This window comes from Oryctolagus cuniculus, chromosome 2 (assembly GCF_051225735.1).
Source record: "Oryctolagus cuniculus isolate XC-2025 breed Fujian yellow rabbit chromosome 2, ASM5122573v1, whole genome shotgun sequence".
NCBI lineage: Eukaryota > Metazoa > Chordata > Mammalia > Lagomorpha > Leporidae > Oryctolagus > Oryctolagus cuniculus.
Genome location: NC_142868.1, coordinates 11072816 through 11092871, shown reverse-complemented (window position 1 = coordinate 11092871; position 20056 = coordinate 11072816). Strand labels below are relative to the sequence as shown.

The following is a 20056-nucleotide window of genomic DNA, read 5'->3' as shown; positions in this document are numbered from 1 at the left end:
CTTTGTCATTTACAGTGGCAGTGTTGTTATCTCAAAATTTTCTAATCAGCGTCCACCAAGGACCCCAGAGCTGAGAAAGTGCAATGGTGGGAAAATGTGCAGAGTTTAGAGGTAGAAGGAGGCATGCTCATAGGGATTCAACCCGTGTTTGTGTCTTTGTGCCTGGTTCAACAGGATCCCATCAACCTAAACCAGAATATCAGTGGGTAGAACAGCCAGGGTGGGACTTCCCCACCCATCCTCAGTGGTCCCCTGTTATGATCCAATCCAGGGACCTTGCTTCATAAAGTCGTCCACTGGACTGTGGTGTTTGATTGGTATGCAGTGTGGAGATTTCAGGAGGGGAACCCAGTGTACTGTGTATTTGGTCACGGTCAGGGTTGCATAGCTTTAAGGGAGAAGCAAGACTGGCGGATCCCAGGAGTTCTGGCAGCTGAGACACAAGCTAGAGGAACCCCCTCTCCTCACACAAGTCAGAGCTGCTCAGCCCCTACCATGTGCAGGTCCCCCGACTTGCAGAGCTCCTTCCTGGGCAGTGGGAGAGAGGCCTGGCTACACACACAAGCCTGCGAGGAGGCTGTTAGCGAAGGAGGAGGGATCTGCAGGCATTTGCCCTAGAGGCCAAGATGCCCAGGGCTCAGTCACAGCGCCTGGGTCCAACACTGGCTCTGCTGCTTTCTCAGTTCCTGCCCATCCAGGCCCTGGTGTGCAGTGGTGGTGACTAAAGGAACTGGGTTCCCCAAACCTCGTGGGAGAAGTTGGTTGAGTTTCCAGCTCCATAATAGACTCCAGTTTGAGGCATGGCCAGATTAGGAGTTAACCTGTTGAAACAGAGCTCAATCTCTTTCTCTCTCCCAATGAAAAAATTTAAGAAATAAACAAATAAACTGAGCAAACACATGGGCAGTGCAGGCAGAAAGTGCTGGGAGCCTTGGGGCTGAGATGAACAGAAACAGACTGGAGCCGCCCTCCTGAGCATCTCAGGAATGGAATGGGGTAACGGGAACCAAGCTGGCACAGGGCAGCCAAGGGATGTGAGAGTGGCAGAAGCTGGGCGAGGTCAAGAGGGAGGGGTGCAGGAGTGACTGTAGTCATTTACAAACTAGTATAAAACATCTGATTTTTTTTTTTTTTTGACAGGCAAAGTGGACAGTGATAGAGAGACAGAGAGAAAGGTCTTCCTTTTGCCGTATGTTCACCCTCCAATGGCCGCCACGGCTGGCGGGCAGAGGCCGGCGCACCGTGCTGATCTGAAGCCAGGAGCCAGTGCTTTTCCAGGTCTCCCATGGGGTGTAGGGCCCAAGGACTTGGGCCATCCTCCACTGCACTCCCTGGCCATAGCAGAGAGCTGGCCTGGAAGAGGGGCAACCGGGAGGTTATCCGGCGCCCCGACCAGGACTAGAACCCAGTGTGCCAGCGCCGCAAGGTGGAGGATTAGCCTGTTGAGCCGCGGCGCCGGCCCTGATGTGTTTTAACTGAACAGTTGGGAGGAGCAGAAGAACTGTTGTCAGGCCCTTGTCACCACACCACCAAGAAGGAAACGTGAGGAAGCAGGGTAGTAACACTGCTGCTTTTGGTGCCTCTGACGGGAGCCAGGAGGATGGGCAGGTGGGGGACAGGCCAGCATTGTGCACTTGCCAGAACACCACATACACTGAGATTTGTAGGGGCCAATGACAAGGTGACAACCTCACAGGGATATTTGGGTATCATACCAACACCACTGAAACCAACATCTGTCTCTCACTTGCTATGTACCAGGTACTGTGCTGAGTTCTTCCCTAGCGACCATGCATTCACTCCCTCTCTCCCTCCCTCTAAGGAAATAGAATTCAAAATCTCATTGAGAGACAACCTCTCTCCTTGAGAGAAAACCATTTCTATGGAAAATCTGTAAAAACACAGTGTTGTTTAGACTGCAGGAAAATTGGGGACTTTGAGCAATTCAAACTGAACTAGGATTTGGTGTGGGAATTCTGCTGGTGGCATACACCCCACAAGACAGAGGGCACAGTCTCTACTAGGTATTAGCACTTCACACGCACAGCAGTGTGTTCTCAGGAGCTGTAACTCAGAGAAGCACCCTGGTGTGCACTGGAGGTGAAAGGACAGGTGACACATGGTACAGAAATTCTAGAGTAGTATTCAGGTCTTCAGAAGGAGGAGATTCTGACATCCATGGCACAGAGAACAGCTATGAGGATGTTACACACAGTGAAAGAAGCCATCACATAGATTAGTGTTGTACCAGCCATCTACATGAGAGACCTAGAGGAAACTGTTAGAGACAGCAAGGTGAATTATGGCTGCCAGCGACGTGGGTGAGGTGAAATTGAACGTTAGCGTTTATACATTTATATGTTCATCATTGTGTGAGATTAGAAGTTACGCAGGTTGGCCGGCCCCGCGGCTCCATAGGCATATCCTCCGCCTGTGGCACCGGCACACCAGGTTTTAGTCCTGGTCGGGGTGCTGGATTCTGTGCTGGTTGCCCCTCTTCCAGACCAGCTCTCTTCTGGGGCCCGGGAGTGCAGTGGAGGATGGCTCAAGTCCTTGGGCCCTGCTCCCATATGGGAGACCAGGAGAAGCACCTGGCTCCTGGACTCAGATCAGCATGGTGCGCCAGCCGCTGCGCACCGGCTGCGGCGGCCACTGGAGAGTGAACCAACAGCAAAAGGAAGACCTTTCTCTCTGTCTCTCTCTCTCACTGTCCACTCTACCTGTCAAAAAAACAAAAAAAGCACACACTATAGGTATAATTTATTAGGTTTTAGGAGATCTATGATAACCTTTGGGTAGCACGAAAGATTTATTGTTAGAGGATCAGCAACAGGAGTGCCCAGCCTCCTACAGGTTGGCAATAGACTTGAGTTAGAGAAAATATGTCCTTCAAAAAGGGCTTTGATGCTGCAAAACTGCCATCGTTTTGGGGCACCCAGATCTGCAATATCGGCAAAGGGACACTCAGCAAGGGATGCTCCAGGCTCACCTTTCTCCTAGCTCTTTTATTCAAAGTATGAATTGGACTGATAGTTTAAAAATTCATAGAAAATGCATGCTGTGAAAAATGTTCACATGGATTATAAATTTTTTTAAATACTTATTTATTGCTTTGAAAATCAGAATTATAGAGAGAGCAGGAGAGACAGAGAGAAATCTTCCTTCTGCCAGTTCACTATCTAAATGTCAACAATGGCCATGTATGGCCCACTCTGAAGCCACGAGCCAGGAGCCTTCTCAGGGTCTCCAAATGGGTGGAGGGACCCTCGCACCTGGGCTATTTCTGCTGCTTTCCCAGGCCATTAGCAGGGAGCAGCATTGCAAGTGGAACAGCTGGGACTCAAACTGGCCCCCACGTGGGATGCTGAGGTCCCACTGGGAAGTCTTTCCCAGGACAACACAATCCCAGACCCTCAAACATTGTTGAACCAAAATCAATTTATCTCTTAATTGCATTCTTTTCCCATGACTTCTGAAGCACTCTTGCATTGCAGGTGATAGCAATGGCCACACCAGCACAGAGGCCATAAAGATCTGCTGTGACCAGGCTGAGAAAGACTTGCAGATGCCCTGTGCTGTGCAGGTGGTGTGCTTATCAGTCAGCTGGAAGGAGATCTCTTGACCAAGGGCATGGAGCCAACTCTGCTCTCCACAGGGCTTGTCTCTCTGGATGAGGTCAGTGCACGATGTCACCATGGAGTCACCAATTCCTCTGGAAACTACAGCAGGTGTCCTTCATCTGTCTGGGAGGAAGTAAAACCAACTGAGCTGGAATCTAACTGCTGGATAGGAAAACTTGTTCAAGTTTTGGATTGCTTATGTTATGAGTCTATGATTAATTAGTCATTGAATTCTGTCAGATGATTGAGTTAATATATTTGAGAATTTTAACTGACACTTGAGAATTTTACTTATATTGGGTAAGAAGAGTAGTTTGACACATAGATATAATATGCAGTTGTGAACCAGGGCATTGTCAAATGGGTCACTTCAAAAATATTTTCTTTTTTGGGGAGCATTCAAATCCACTTTTCCAATATTTAGATACAAACAATAAATTATTGTCCACAGCAGTTCCCCCACTGTGCTGCAGGGCGTTAGAGCTGAGCCCTCAAGTGCTCTCATTTTGTGTTCGCTCCTCACCCCTTCCCCACCCCTTCATCTCTATATCTTCTCAGTCCCTGGGGACCACTGTTTACTCTCCACTTCTCTTTCAGATAAAAAATTTCAGCTTCCACTATTAGGGGAGAACATGTGGTATCTTTCTGTGTCTGTCTTGTTTCTCCTAATATACTGTCCTTTAATTCCACCCACATTCCACCAGTGACAGCATTTCATTGTTTATTTTTGCCCTGATCATGCTTCACTCTATGTCTATGTCTATGTCCCTGTGAACACATCAGATTTCCTCTCCCTGTTCATCCACTGCAGGACACCTGGTCTATGCTGAGCAGTGAGTGCTGCACTCACATCTCTTCCCCAGCTCACGTCCTGTCCTGTGCACACACCCAGGGGTGGGGTTGCTGGATCTGGGGTAGATCTGTCTTCAGGGTCTGAACAGCCCCCATGCTGCTCTCCATAGTGGCCATGCTAGTTTACATTTCCACCAGCAGTGTGTGAAGTCCTCCTTCCACTGCGACCCTGCCACAGCTGTGACTCTGGTCTTTCTGATAATCGTTATTCTGACTGGGGTGGGATGAGAACTGACTGGGGCTTTGACTGACCTTTCCCTGAGGATGGTGATGGTGAGCATTTCCCTATGTACCTGGAGGCCATGTCCATGCCTTCTTTTGAGAAATCTGCCAGGCATCAGTCAGATGATTGCTTCAGAGAGAACCTGAAAAGCGTTTTAGTCCCTGTGAAGGTAAAGAGGGGAGCCTGCTTCCCAGCAAAGCTGAGCCCTGTTGGCTGGAGTCAGATCCTCCGTTCCTCCCAGTGTCACACCCAGAGACCCGGGTGAGCTGTCAATGTCAGTGCTGGGCTCTGCCAGGTCCTCAACCTGCTGGTAAACCTGTGCCCTAATCCAGTCCTCTAGTGGAATTCCTGTCCTTGTCATTTATAGTATAGTGTTGTTATCCCAAGATTTTCTAATCAGTGTCCCCAAGGACCTCAGATCTGAGAAATGGCAGTGGTGGGAGAATGTGCAGGGCATAGGAGCAGAAGCAGATGTGCTCTTTGGGATACAAAAAGCCATTCAATTAGCAACATGTGTATTAGATCAATGTGAAGCTCATTTCAGGTAACAGTGGATAGTATGCCCCCAGGCACTTTCCTGCAGGACCTGCCTGGTTCCTAAGGAGAAGGGACATGGCCCAGGGCAGTGTGAGCTCAGCTCCTCAGGTATGGGAGCTGTAACCCCTGTGGGCTTGGGCTCCTGTACAAATAGCAGACCCTGCCCTGCACCACCCCTGAGACAGCTGCAACCTGCAACTCGCCTGGCTTGGGGGATTGCGCTGGATCTGCAGACACAGGACTGGTAAGAGCCTCTCTCTCTCTCCAGAGCTTCATTTCCTGCCCCACTTCCCAGGCTCTGAGGGGCCCCAGTGTGGTAGGAGGACGTGGGACATGAGTGAGCCATCAGCTGGCGTATTAGTCTTTCTGTCCCACCCACCGTGGCTCTGGCACACTCCCAATCCCTGGACAGGGCCCAAACCAAGGAGGAAATGTGGACAGTGCCATTTTCTGGGCCTGACCCCTTTATAAACAAATTTCCATCATTTTTAAAGATTTTATTTATTTATTTGACAGTTAGAGTTACAGATAGTGAGAGGCAGAGACAGAGAGGAAGGTCTTCCTTCCTTTGGTTCGCTCCCCCAATGGTTCAAGGGCTGGAACTGTGCTGATCCGAAGCCAGGAGCCAGGTTCTCCTTCCTCTTCTCCCACCTGGGTACAGGGGCACAAGCACTTTGGCCATCTTCTACTGCTTTCCCAGGCCACAGCAGAGAGCTGGATTGGAAGAGGAGCAGCCGGGACTAGAACCAGTGCCATATGGGATGCTGGCGCCACTAGAGGAGGATTAACCCATTGCGCCACTGCATGAGCCCCACAATTCTTTCATTTTGGGAAAAGATCTCAGCTTACGTGAATCAACTTATCAGTTCTAACTCCTGCTTGGTTCACAGTTGTCTTCCTTTTGCCAGCATTGTCTCAAAGTTAGGTGAGCAGTGCAGAGCAGGGGTGACTACAAGAGGTGGAAGGAAGGGGTGGGGAGATGGGTTTGCTCCCTGGGGGGCTCTGTTCCTGCACACACGGGACAAGCACAGTACTTACCTGGCCGGGCCTCACTGCCAGGACTCCTTCTTGGGGCTGTTCCTGTAATCAGCCTGGTTGCAGGGTTTCCTGTGGATTAAACAAGGTGAGGCTGGAACGCTGGACCAGTGCTCAGCGTGCAGTCAGTGTCTGATAGAATTGGACTTCTCTTCTTCCTCCCAGTGTGGATGGATTCAAGTAATCTGTGCAGTAACTGATGTTCCTGGGAAGGAACTAGACCGCTTGCTCCACACTGGGCAGAGAGGAGATGGGCAAGGAGACGAGGTGTTTACAGAGTGGCCCGGGATGAAGCAGGTGCCTTAGTCCAGAACAAGCTGTTCCCCTGTGCAAGCCTGCAGGATGATTGTAAGGGAGACAGGGCAGCTGTGGAGGACAGGGGAGACAGTGGGTCCTTAAGTCTTGGAGAACAGTTGAAGTCCAGGAGTAGTAAGGGAGGAGTCACCAGCCTGGTAGTTGGTTCTCGTTAGTTACGATGTGAAGTAGGGAAGGGACATGCATTTACGCATGGTTTCTATTGAGCTGAAAGCCTTTCTATGAATTCTGCAATTTTTTCAAGGATTGGTTAAGGGTGTTTGTATGCTCAGCACTCAGGTCACAGAACCCAATCAGGTAGGATTCTTGCTTTCCACCTGCACTCCAAACGCTGTCTGAAACTCGCTGCTCCCCTCCCTTTTCTCTTTCCCTGCTGGGATCAGATGAGCTCACACATTCATACACTTCCTGAGCTCTTACTTCCCCCAGACAGCTTCCCCACCCACAGCCCCTGTGTCAGCCTCCATGGGGTTCAGCCTCTGGGTCACCTCCTGGCACCCTCAGGACTCTCCCTGCCCCCTTTCCATCTTGGGTCCTGGGTGTCTGTGGAACAATGAGATAGAGACCAAACACGGGGCAGCGGGAGGAGTTGGTGATGAATTTGTGCACACCTCCAGTGCCAGGTGCAGGAACTGAGGCACAGAGGAGGAAATGATATTTCCAGGAAGAGATTAGGACACAGATGGGACAGACTCCCTGGTCAGTGCTATTTATAGTTCCCAGGGATCAGCCTAAAGGTTTTCAAGACCCAAGGCGTTCTCATTAACCTCAGTGTGTGGAAAACCTAACTAGTGCATGGCATGCAGTAGGTGCTCAGTAAGTGCTTGCTGTGTGAGTCCTGCAGGACCGAGTGGTGGGAGGAACAGGAGTGGATTAGTGAAGGGACAAGGGACTGAGAGCTAACAAGGCTCAGTGAGTGCAGAGGGCAGGTGAGGACTGGCAGCCTGGGTCACTGCAGTCTCAGGTCAGGTGCACGTGGGAGAGGTTGGGCTGCTTGCCCAGGCATCCCAGAGCCAGAGGATGCTTGTCTCCTCCTTAAGTAGGCAGGACTGTGGTACCGAGGAGGGAGTGCACACTGAAACTCTTCACCACAATTTGTTCTGACCCTACATAACGGAATCCAGCACCCCTGACCCTGAACCATGGACCCTGCACCCTGACTTGCACCACTGACCCTGCACACTTAACCTGCACCCTGACCCCTGCACCCCTGACCCTGCCTTTTGTCCAACAGGTGCCCGCCCAGCTGAGCCATGTGGACCCGCACTCTCACCCTGCTCTCCGTCCTCCTGCTGGCGGCTCAGGGGCTCCTGACAGAGGCCCAAAGCGGAGAACAGGATGACGTGAATTTGGAGGCGGATGAGGATGGGTGGGTTCCTCTGGAGAAGCCTGTGATAGTGTCCACAAGCCCGCCAACCCAGGTCATTGTCACTGGCAGCTTTGTCAGCAGAGACCAGGCCAAATGCAATGTGACCGTGACCAGGCAGGAGGAAGGAGTCCATCTGCAGGTCCATTGTGTTCGACTGGACCACGAGTTTTCCTGTGTCTTTAGCGGTGACCCTACTGAGTGCCTACTCTATTTGAGCAGTGACAAGGTCTACTGGAGACAAATTGGCTGGCGCCTGCGCCATTTGAACCGCATCTGTGAGGACTCCAAGGCCATCCTGGAGACCAGGGTGTGTGGTACCAAGTATCCAGAATCCAGACTCACGCTGGTGAGCTCCACTCTGGCTTCCAAGATGTCTGTGCTGGGAGCCTACCCCCACGGTGTCAGTCAAGGGGAAGCAGCCATCCCAGACAGAGCCATCCAAAGGCAAACAGCACGTCTTCTCCTAAGAGGCAACCAAGAGTAAAAGGCCCACCATCACCAGTCAAGTTAAAACAACACAACCACTCCCACAGAGCAGGTCAAGATTGAAACCACTAGACAACACCACAGCTGGCCCAGGAGACCACCATACTCAAACAAAAGGGCCATCAGTGACTACCACCAGCCAAGCCCAGACACAAGCTTCCAGCACCACTAAACTCACCTTTGTGAGTACAACAGTCATCAAATCCAAGACTGCATCCCAGAAGACAAGTCAGCACGAGGGCCAGCAGGAACAGCAGCACCAGACACAGCCACCCCAGCAGGAGGATGAGCACTGGTTCCAGCAGAAGTTCCAGTAGATGACCCGGGAGGGACGGGCCTCCCACAACTTGTTCTGCAGCGTCGCCCCCGGCCCCAGTCTTCCTCCTGGGTGAGAAGAGCAGGTGCTTCAGGCAGGTGGTGTCTTAGGCTCCTCTGTGTGTGTGCAGCTCCCAGGTTCCCATCAGGCAGGGACGTCTGTGCTAGGAGAGCACAGGGTGGTGTTGGGACAGAGTTTGTGTCCTGCCCTTTGCTGATGCTCACTTCCTGAGGTGTGGTTGGCAGAGGCTGTGACCTGGGCGCCTGCCCCTGGGCCCCCAGTGCTGTCTCTGAGATGAAGGAGTCAGCCTGGTGATTTCGTCGAGATACTTACATTTCCTATTGAATTAAAAGCAAATTAAACTCAGGTGCTGTTTCAAAATATGTTCTCTCGGTGTTTGTGTCTCTGTATCTGGTCCCACATGATCTCATCAACTTAAACCGGAGTGTCAGTGGATGGAACAGCCAGGGTGGGCCTGCCCCACCCATCCTCAGTGGTCCCCTGATGGGACCCATTCCATTTTCCCTGTCTTCATAGAGTCGTCCACTGGACTGTGGTGTTTGACCTGTATAGAGTGTGGTGATTTCAGGAAGGGAACCCAGAATACTGTGGGGTTTGGTCATGGTCAGGGTTGCATAGCTCGTAAGGGAGAAGCACGACTGGAACCCAGGAGTTCTGGTAGCTGTGTCTACAAACTAGAGGAACTCCCTGTCCTCACTCAAGTCAGAGCAGCCCACCCCTGCCATAGGCATGTCTCCCACTTTGCAGAGCTCCTTCATGGGCAGGGGGAGAGAGGCCTGGGCACACACGGGGGCCTGAGAGGAGGCTGTTAGCGAAGGAGGAGGAAGCTGCAGGCATTTTCCTAGGGGCCAAGATGCCCAGGGCTCAGTCACAGCACCTGGGTTCAATACCTGGCCCTTCTCCTTAATCAGCTTCCTGCCCATGCAAGCCCTGGTGTGCAGTGGTCGTGAGTAAAGAAATTGGATTTCCACCACCCATGTGGGAGAACTTGGTTCAGTTTCCAGCTCCATGATTGACTCTCGTTTGAGGCATGGCAGGTATTGTAGTTAAGCAGTAGAATGAGCTCAATCTTTTTCTCTCCCAATGAATAATTCAAAAATTAAACACATGTGCAGTGCAGGCAGAAAGTGCTGGGAGACTTGGGGCTGAGATGAACAGAAACAGACTGGAGCCGCCCTCCTGAGCATCTCAGGAATAGAATGGGGTAACGGGAACCAAGCTGGCACAGGGCAGCCAAGGGATGTGAGAGTGGCAGAAGCTGGGCGAGGTCAAGAGGGAGGGGTGTAGGGGTGACTGTAGTCATTCACACACTAGTATAATAGATCTGCTGTGTTTTAACTGAAGAGTTGGGAGGAGCAGAAGAACTGTTGTCAGTCCCTTGTCACCACACCACCAAGAAGGAAACCTGAGGAAGCAGGGTAGTAACACTGCTGCTTTTGGAGCCTCATACAGGAGCCAGGAGGATGGGCAGGTGGGGGACAGGACAGCATTGTGCACTCAACAGAACACCAGGACACACTGAGGTTTGTAGGGGTCAATGCACATGGTGACAGCCTCACAGGGACATTTGGATATCACACCAACTCCACAGAAACCAGCATCTGTCTCTCACTTGCTGTGTACCAGGTACTGTGCTGAGTTCTTCCCAGGACCAGGCATTCACTCCCTCTCTCCCTCCCTCTAAGGAAATAGAATTCACAATCTCATTGAGAGACAACCTCAAAACCATTTGTATGGAACCTCTGCAAAACACAATGTTGTTGAGGCTGTGGGGACTTTGAGCAATTTGAAATGAACTAGGATTTGGTGTGGGAATTCTGCTGGTGGTGTACACCCCACAAGACAGAAGGCACAGTCTCTACTAGGTATTAGCACTTCACACGCACAGCAGTGTGTTCTCAGGAGCTGTAACTCAGAGAAGCACCCTGGTGTGCACTGGTGGTGAAAGGACAGGTAACACATGGTACAGAAATTCTAGAGTAGTATTCAGGTCTTCAGAAAGAGGAGATTCTGACATCCATGGCACAGATGACAACTATGAGGATGTTACACACAGTGAAAGAAGCCATCACATAGATTCATGTTGTACCATGCCAACTACCTGAGAGACCTAGAGGAAACTGTTAGAGACAGCAAGGTGAATACTGGCTGCCAGGGACTTGGGTGAGGTGAAATTGAACATTAGCATTTATACATTTATATGTTCATCATTGTGTGAGACTATGAGTTACGAGGTGGATGGTAGTAATATTTATGAAACTATATGGAAAATTTTGATAGGACTAATCTATCTAAAAATGGCTATGATGATATGTGTTTTACTGTAATTTCAATGAAAGTTATAAATCTTTTCCTCAAATGAGACTAGCATAACTGAATATCCAAAAGAAAACATGAGAACAAAGCATTACTTCATTCTGTACAAAAAGTAAACTGAAAGTGGATTATATATCTAAACACACAGGGGTTTATTCTGTAGGTTTTGGGGGTGTGACTTTCCTCCCATGGTGGTCTAGACTGTTTGTTCAAATCCAGTAGTCACTGAATCTCCTTTTGCCACTCAACCACCCACCCACAGGCAGACCTCACTTATAGAGAGGCCAGTATTCATGGATGGATGTAATGGGAGAACTTCCCAAGTTCAATGTTGTCCCCTCTCACTTCCCAGTAGAACTGCAGTGAAAGTCCTCCAGAGTGTGGAAATTCTAATAACTCATCCTGAGTTCATGATCTGCAACCTTTTTCCAATAAGTAGACTCATAGAGCTAGAAGAAACCAATTTGAGTCCACGACTCCTTCTTGTCCCCAGGATGTCCCCTTGCATGTCACCAATAGGATCAAGAAACACAACAACAACAAAAAAAAAAACAGAGCAATGGTTGAGGGATTCTGGGCTGAGAGGGATACAGAGAGCAGGTCTTTCTGAAGTGCAACCTTTTCTGTTCCAGTTTCAACAATGGGAGTCCTCTCTCTGAGTCCAGATGCATTAATGCTCATGAGCTCTGACTGAGACCCAAGCCACAGTGCTAACAACACCGTAGGTCAGCTTATTTTTCAGTCAAGCTTTTCTTTAGTAATCCAGAGGTCTTTTTTTAATCTTCCAGATATCACACCATGAATCTCAGGGAACAGGTCTCGGCAGCTTGGGTCCTTTCCACTGCTCCTGACAAAGTGGCTTCTCTGAGTGGAGCAGGCTGGGGCTCATAGAACCCAGAGACACCTAGTCATTCACAGGAGAAGGTGAAAGGGCAGCCTGTCCCTCAGGAGAGTGACCCGAGGCAGGAGCACTGGCTGGCTGTCTGGCTCATGGACTGCAAGCTTTTACTCAATCTCTTCACACAGACTTCTCATGGGCTAGGTCACTGCTGCCACCTAGTGGAAGCATCAGTATTATTGGGCTGAGTTTTCAGTCAACCAAGCCCAGGCATCCTCAGGGAGGAGTGTTCTAAGGCCATGGCAATGAGAAATCTGTTTGATGTCCAAGTCTCTCCTTAGGTCTGAGGGATCCCAGGCAGATGGGGACACCTGGGTGCAGTGGGTCTGGCACTCCTTTCTAAGACCCCAAGTCTCCATTAAGTGCCCGTACCTTCGTCCCCAACAGAGAGTGGCAGGAGCCCTGTTCCAATGGGGGCTTGGGGATCCCCTGCCACACTTCATCACACACACCACTCTACATGCTTTCAGCAGAAGATGTCATTGGGTTTACAGACCCTGGAGGTACAGCTGCCAAAACACCTGTTTGACAGCCTCTGATGCACCTGTTGTGAAGTTGTCCAGACCTGCACATTTTGCACAGAATCTGTCTCAGCTCTACCCAGGCACTGAGCCAATAGTTATCATATTAGCTAGTGGCATCAACCCACATAATCCCTGCTACGTATTCCTGTTTTTACATGCAGAGTTCAAATTTCATTTGATTACTGAGCCAAAAGGACATTGGGCAAATGACTGAACATTAAAAAATCACGATACTTACTGCAAGAAATACTTGACAAATTCTAGGGAGATGCATACATTGTAAGTATAATTTATTAGGTTTTAGGAGATATATGATATCCTTTGTGTAGCATGAAATATATATATTGTTAGAGAATCAGCAACTGGAGTGCCCAGCCTCCTACAGGTTGGCAATAGACTTGAGTTAGAGAAAAATGTGTCCTTCAAAGGGGTCTTTGATGCTGAATTGCTGCCATTGTTCTGGGGTCCCCAGATATGCAATGTAGCAAAGGGACACTCAGCAAGGGATGTTCCAGGCTCACCTATCTCCTAACTCTTTTATTCAAAGGATGAATTTGAATGTAAAAAATTCATAGAAAATGCATGCTGTGAAAAAATTTACACATGGATTCACAACTTTTAATGACTTATTTATTGATTTGAAAGTCAGAATTATAGAGAGAGCAGGAGAGACAGAGAGAGATCTTCCTTCTGCCAGTTCACTAACTAAATATCCACGATGGCCATGTCTGTCCCAGGCTGAAGCCAGGATCCAAGAGACTTCTCAGGGTCTCCAAATGGTGGAGGGACCCTCGTACTTGGGCCATTTTTGCTGCTTTCCCAGGCCATTAGCAGGGAGCAGCATTGGAAGTGGAACAGCTGGGACTCAAACTGGCCCCCACGTGGGATGCTGAGATCCCAGGGAATGTCTTTACAAGAATGTTACAACGCCTGACTCTCAAACTTTCGAGAACCAAAATATATTTATCTCTTAATTGCATTCTTTTCCCATGGCTTCTGAAGCACTCTTGCATTGCAGGGGATAGCAATGGCCACACCAGCACAGAGGCCATAAAGATCTGCTGTGACCAGGCTGGGAAAGACTTGCAGATGCCCTGTGCTGTGCAGGTGGTGTGCTTATCAGTCAGCTGGAAGGAGATCTCCCGACCAAGGGCAAGGAGCCAACTCTGCTCACCCCAGGGCTTGTCTCTGGGGATGAGGTCAGTGCACGATGTCACCATGGAGTCACCAATTCCTCTGGAAGCTTCAGCAGGTGTCCTTCATCAGTCTGGGAGGAAGTAAAACTAATCAGCAGGATCGTAACAGTTATATAGGAAAACTTGTTCAAATTTTGGATGGTTTAAGTTCTGATCCTAAGATTAATTATCTCATTGAATTGTGTCAGATGATTGACTTAATATATTTTAAAAATTTAGCTGCCCCTTGAGAATTGTACTCATATAGGACAAGATGAGTAGTTTAGCACATAAATATGCAGTTGTAAAACCAGGGTATTAGCCAATGCATCACTTCAAAAATATTTGCTTTGGAGCATTAAAATCCTCTCTTCCAATATTTAGAAATGGACAATAAATTATTGTCCACAGCAGTCCCCCCACTGTGCTGCAGGGTGTTAGAGCTGAGACCTCAAGTGCGCTGTCATTTTGTGCTCGCTCCTCTCCCCTTCCCCACCCCTTCCTCTCTCCATCTTCTCAGTCCCTGCGGACCACTGTTTACTCTCCAATTCTCTTTCAGATCAACTTTTTCAGCTTCCAGTGTTAGGGGAGAACATGTGGTATCTTTCTTTCTGTGTCTGTCTTGTTTCTCTTAATATACCTCCATTATTTCGATCTACATTGCCACAAATGACAGAATTTGTTATTTATTTTGCCCTGGTCATGCTTCACTCTGTGTCTAGGTCTATGGCCCTGTGAACACATCAGATTTCCTCTCCCCGTTCATCCACTGCAGGACACCTGGTCTATGCTGAGCAGTGAGTGCTGCACTCACATCTCTTCCCCAGCTCACGTCCTGTCCTGTGCACACACCCAGGGGTGGGGTTGCTGGATCTGGGGTAGATCTGTCTTCAGGGTCTGAACAGCCCTCACACTGCTCTCCATAGTGGCCATGCTAGTTTACATTTCCACCAGCAGTGTGTGAAGTCCTCCTTCCACTGCGACCTGCCACAGCTGTGACTCTGGTCTTTCTGATAATCGTTATTCTGACTGGGGTGGGATGAGAACTGACTGGGGCTTTGACTGACCTTTCCCTGAGGATGGTGATGGTGAGCATTTCCCTATGTACCTGGAGGCCATGTCCATGCCTTCTTTTGAGAAATATGCCAGACATCGGTCAGATGAATGCTTCAGAGAGAACCTGAAAGAGGTTTTAGTCCCTGTGAAGGTAAAGAGGGGGGCCTGTTTCCCAGCAAAGCTGAGCCCTGTTGGCTGGAGTCAGATCCTCCATTCCTCCCAGTGTCACACCCAGAGACCCGCGTGAACTGTCAATGTCAGTGCTGGGCTCTGCCAGGTCCTCAACCTGCTGGGTCCACCCTGTGCCCTCTTCCAGTCCCTCAGTGGAATTCCTGTGCCTTTGTCATTTACAGTGGCAGTGTTGTTATCTCAAGATTTTCTAAACAGTGGCCCCAAAGTACCTCAGATCTGAGAAAGGGCAAAGGTGGGAGAATGTGCAGGGCATAGGAGTAGAAGGAGATGTGCTCATAGGGAATCAAAAGCCATTCACTTGTCCATATTTGTGCTAAATGGAGTAAAGCTCATTTCAGGGGACAGTGGATAGTATGCCCCTAAGCACTTTCCTGCAGGACCTGCCTGGTTCCTAAGGAGAAGGGATATGGCCCAGGGCAGTGTGAGCTCAGCTCCTCAGGTATGGGAGCTGTAACCCCTGTGGGCTTGGGCTCCTGTACAAATAGCAGACCCTGCCCTGCACCTCCCCTGAGACAGCTGCAACCTGCACCTCGCCTGGCTTCGGGGACTGCGCTGGATCTGCAGATGCAGGAGTGGTAGGAGCCTCGCTCTCTCTCTCTCTCTCTCCAGAGCTTCATTTCCTGCCCCACTTCCCAGGCTCTGAGGGGCCCCAGAGTGGTAGGAGGAGGCTGTGGGACAAGCCTGAGACATCAGCTGGTGTATTAGGTCTCCCGTCCCACACTGCATGGCTCTGGTCCACCCCCAACCCTGGAAGTGGCCCAAACTCAGGTGGAAATGCAGACAGGGCCATTTCCTGGGCCTATCCCCAGGAATTTTCATGGTTTATGGGAATAGTTCACAGTTAAGTGGATCATCTTGTCATCAGTGCTAAATCCTGCTTGGTTCACAGTTGTCTTCCTTTTGCCCTCATTGTCTCATGGTTAGCTGAGCAGTGCAGAGCAGGAGTGATCTACAAGCCGTGGCAGGAAGGGACAGGGTGCTGGGGTCATACCCTGCGGGGCTCTATCCTCCACACCATGAGACCGGCACAGTTACTTACTGGCAGGGCCTCACTGTCGGGCTCTTCCTTGGGGCTGTTCCTGTAATCAGCCTGGTTGTAGGGTTCTTGTGTGGATTAAACAAGGTGAGACTGGAACGCTGGACCAGTGCTCAGCGTGTAGTCAGTGTTCCATAGCATTGGACTTTTCTTCTACCCAGTGTGGTTTGGTGGTTCACCTGGTGAACTTGGTGCATTAACTGCTGTGCCCGGATGGAGTTAGGCCCCCTGCTCCACACTGTACAGTGACTATGGCAGAGAGGAGACTGAGCACGGGGACAAGGTGTGACAGAGTGGCCTGGGAGGAAGCAAGTGCCTTGGTCCAGAATATGCTGTCCCCCTGTGCAAGCCTGCAGGATGATTGTTAACAGAGAAAAGGGCAGTTGTGGAGGACAGGGGGGACAAAGGTCCTGAAGTTCTTAGGAGAACAGTTGAAGTCCAGGTCTAGTAAGGGGAGGAGGCACCAGCCTGGTAGTTGGTTCTCGTTAGTTACGATGTGAAGTAGGGAAGGGAATACATTTGTGTGTGGTTTCTATTGACACTGAAGGCCTTGCTATGAATTCAGTAATTTTTGTCCAGGGTCAGCAAAGAACATTTGTATGCTCAGCACCAGGTCTAGAACCCAGTCAGGAGCGATTCTTATCACCTGCACTCAAACGCTGTCTGAAACTTGCAGCTCCCCTCCCGGCTTCTCTTTCCCACAGGGGTCAGACGAGCTCCCCCCTTCATGCCTTTCCTCAGCTCTTACTCCTCCCAGACAGCTCCACCCCACTCCCACCCCACCCAGCCCCTGTGTCAGCCTCCATGGGGTTCAGCCTCTGGGTCACCTCCTGGCACCTTCAGCACTCTCCCTGCCCCCTTTGCATCTTGGGTCCTGGGTGTCTGTGGAACAACGAGATAGAGACCAAGCACAGGGCAGCAGGAGGAGTTGGTGATGAATTTGTGCACACCTTGAGTGCCAGGTGCAGGAACTGAGGCACAGAGGAGGAAATGACACTTCCTAGAAGAGATTAGGACACAGATGGGACAGAATCCCTGGTCAGTGCTATTTACAGTTCCCAGGGATCAGCCTCGTATTCTTACAGACCCAAGGCGTTCTCATTCACCTCAGTGTGTAGACAACCTAACTAGTGCATGGCATGCAGTAGGTGCTCAGTAAGTGCTTGCTGAGTGAGTGCTGCAGGACGGAGTTGGTGAGAGGAGCAGGAGTGGGTGAGTGAGGGGAGGAGGGACTGAGAGCTCACAAGGCTCAGTGAGTGCCGAGGGCAGGTGAGGACTGGCAGCCTGGGTCACTGCAGTCTCAGGTCAGGTGCACGTGGGAGAGGTTGGGCTGCTTGCCCTGGCATCCCAGAGCCAGAGGATGCTTGTCTCCTCCTAAATCAGGCAGGACTGTGGCAGGGAGGAGGGAGGCCACCCTGTAACTCTTCACCTCCATTGTTCTGACCCTGCACAATGGAAACCTGCATCACTGACCCTGCACCTTGACCGTGCACTACTGACCTCCATCCTGACCCTATATCCAAACACTGCACACTCACTCTGCACGACTGACCCAGTACTATTGACCCTGAACCCTGACCCTGTACCTCGACCCTGCACCACTGACACTGCACCCATGACCCTGCACCACTGACCATGTACAAACCCTGCACCATGACCCCTGTAACCCTGACATGTCCATGACCCTGCGCCACTAACTTCTGCACACCTGACCTGACCCTGACCCCTGTACCCCTGACCTGACCCTGACCCTGCCTTTTGTCCAACAGGTGCCCGCCCAGCTGAACCATGTGGACCCGCACTCTCACCCTGCTCTCCGTCCTCCTGCTGGTGGCTCAGGGGCTCCTGACAGAGGCCCAAAGCAGAGAACAGGATGAAGTGAATTTGGAGGCGGAGCAGGATGGGTGGGTTCCTCTGGAGAAGCCTGTGATAGTGTCCACAAGCCCGCCAACCCAGGTCATTGTCACTGGCAGCTTTGTCAGCAGAGACCAGGCCAAATGCAATGTGACCGTGACCAGGAAGGAGGAAGGAGTCCATCTGCAGGCCCATTGTGTTCGACTGCACCACGAGTTCTCCTGTGTCTTTGCGGGCAACCCCACGGCATGCCTGCACTGCCTGAACAATGACAAGGTCTACTGGAGACAAATTGGCTGGCGCCTGCGCCGATTGAACCGCATCTGTGAGGACTCCAAGGCCATCTTGAATACCAGGGTGTGTGGTACCAAGTATCCAGAATCCAGTCTCACCATGCTGAGCTCCACTCTGGCTTCCAAGACGTCTGTGCAGGGACTGAAGCCCACCCCCACGGTGTGAGTCAAGGGGAAGCAGCCATCCCAGACGGAGCCATCCAAAGACACACATTAAGAGTTCTCCATGGAGGCAATGCAGAGCAAAAGGCCCGCCCTCACCACAAGTCAAAACAAGATGAGCCACGCCCACCAATCCAAGACTGCATCCCAGAAGACAGGTCAGCACGAGGGCCAGCAGGAACAGCAGCACCAGACACAGCCAGCCCAGCAGGAGGATGAGCACTGGTTCCAGCAGAAGTCCCAGTAGATGACCCGGGAGTGACGGGGCCTCCCGCAGCTTGTTCTGCAGCGTCGCCCTCGGCCCCAGTCTTCCTCCTGGGGGAGAAGAGCAGGTGCTTCAGGCAGGTGGTGTCTTAGGCTCCTCTGTGTGTGTGCAGCTCCCAGGTTCCCATCAGGCAGGGACGTCTGTGCTAGGAGAGTGCAGGGCAGTGTTGGGACAGAGTCTGTGTTCTGCCCTCTGCTGATGTTCACTTCCTGAGGTGTGGTTGGCAGAGGCTGTGACCTGGGCGCCTGCCCCTGGGCCCCCAGTGCTGTCTCTGAGCTGAAGGAGTCAGCCTGGTGATTTCAGGGAGACACCTGCACTTCCTGCTGAATTCACAAGCACAATAAACTCAGGTGCTGTTTCAAAATATGTTCACTCTGTGTGTGTCTGTGTCTGGTCCCTCCTAGTCTCATCAAATACCAGGAGTGTCGGTGGATGGAACAGCCAAGGTGGGACTTCCCCACCCATCCTCAGTGATGCCCTGATGGTGCCCAGTCCAGTGTCCCTGACTTCATAGAGTCGTCCACTGGACTGTGGTGTTTGATTGGTATGCACTGTGGTGATTTCAGGAGGGGAACCCAGAGTGCTGTGGGGTTTGGTCATGGTCAGGGTTGCATAGTTTGTAAGAGAGAAGGAAGACTGGAATCCAGGAGTTCTGGCAGCCAAGACCACAAGCAGGAGGAACTCCCTGTCCTTACTCAAGTCAGAGCAGCCAACCCCTGCCATATGCATGGCCCACACCTTGCAGAGCTCCTTCCTGGGCAGTGGGAGAGAGGCCTGGGTACACACAGCGGCTTGAGAGGAGGCTATATTGGAAGGAGAAGGAAGCTGCAGGCATTTGTCCTAGAGGCCAAGATGCCCAGGGCTCAGTCACAGTGCCTGGGTCCAACACTGGCTCTGCTCCTTCTCAGTTCCTGCCCATCCAGGCCCTGGTGTGCAGTGGTGGTGACTAAAGGAACTGGGTTCCCACCACCCATGTGGGAGAACTTGGTTCAGTTTCCAGCTCCATAATAGACTCCAGTTCGAGGCACAGCAGGTATTGGAGTTAAGCAGTAGAATGAGCTCAATCTCTTTCTCTTTCCATGAATGAATTAAAAAAAAAAAAAACTGAGCAAACACATGGGCAGTGCAGGCAGAAAGTGCTGGGAGACTTGGGGCTGAGATGAACAGAAACAGACTGGAGCCGCCCTCCTGAGCATCTCAGGAATGGAATGGGGTAACGGGAACCAAGCTGGCACAGGGCAGCCAAGGGATGTGAGAGTGGCAGAAGCTGGGCGAGGTCAAGAGGGAGGGGTGCAGGGGTGACTGTAGTCATTCACACACTAGTATAATAGATCTGCTGTGTTTTAACTGAAGAGTTGGGAGGAGCAGAAGAACTGTTGTCAGTCCCTTGTCACCACACCACCAAGAAGGAAACGTGAGGAAGCAGGGTAGTAACTGCTGCTTTTGGTGCCTCTTACAGGAGCCAGGAGGATGGGCAGGTGGGGGACAGGACAGCAATGTGCACTCACCAG

General features: G+C 51.0%; 1 non-coding gene across 1 annotated transcript; it reads left to right on the top strand.

Annotated features, from left to right (window-relative positions):
- Positions 1 to 5382: 5382 nt before the first annotated feature.
- LOC100352569 (uncharacterized) lies at positions 5383 to 18909 on the top strand. Its single transcript, XR_016229770.1, has 2 exons — positions 5383 to 5476; positions 17741 to 18909. It is a non-coding gene; the product is annotated as an uncharacterized LOC100352569 (transcript).
- Positions 18910 to 20056: the final 1147 nt, after the last annotated feature.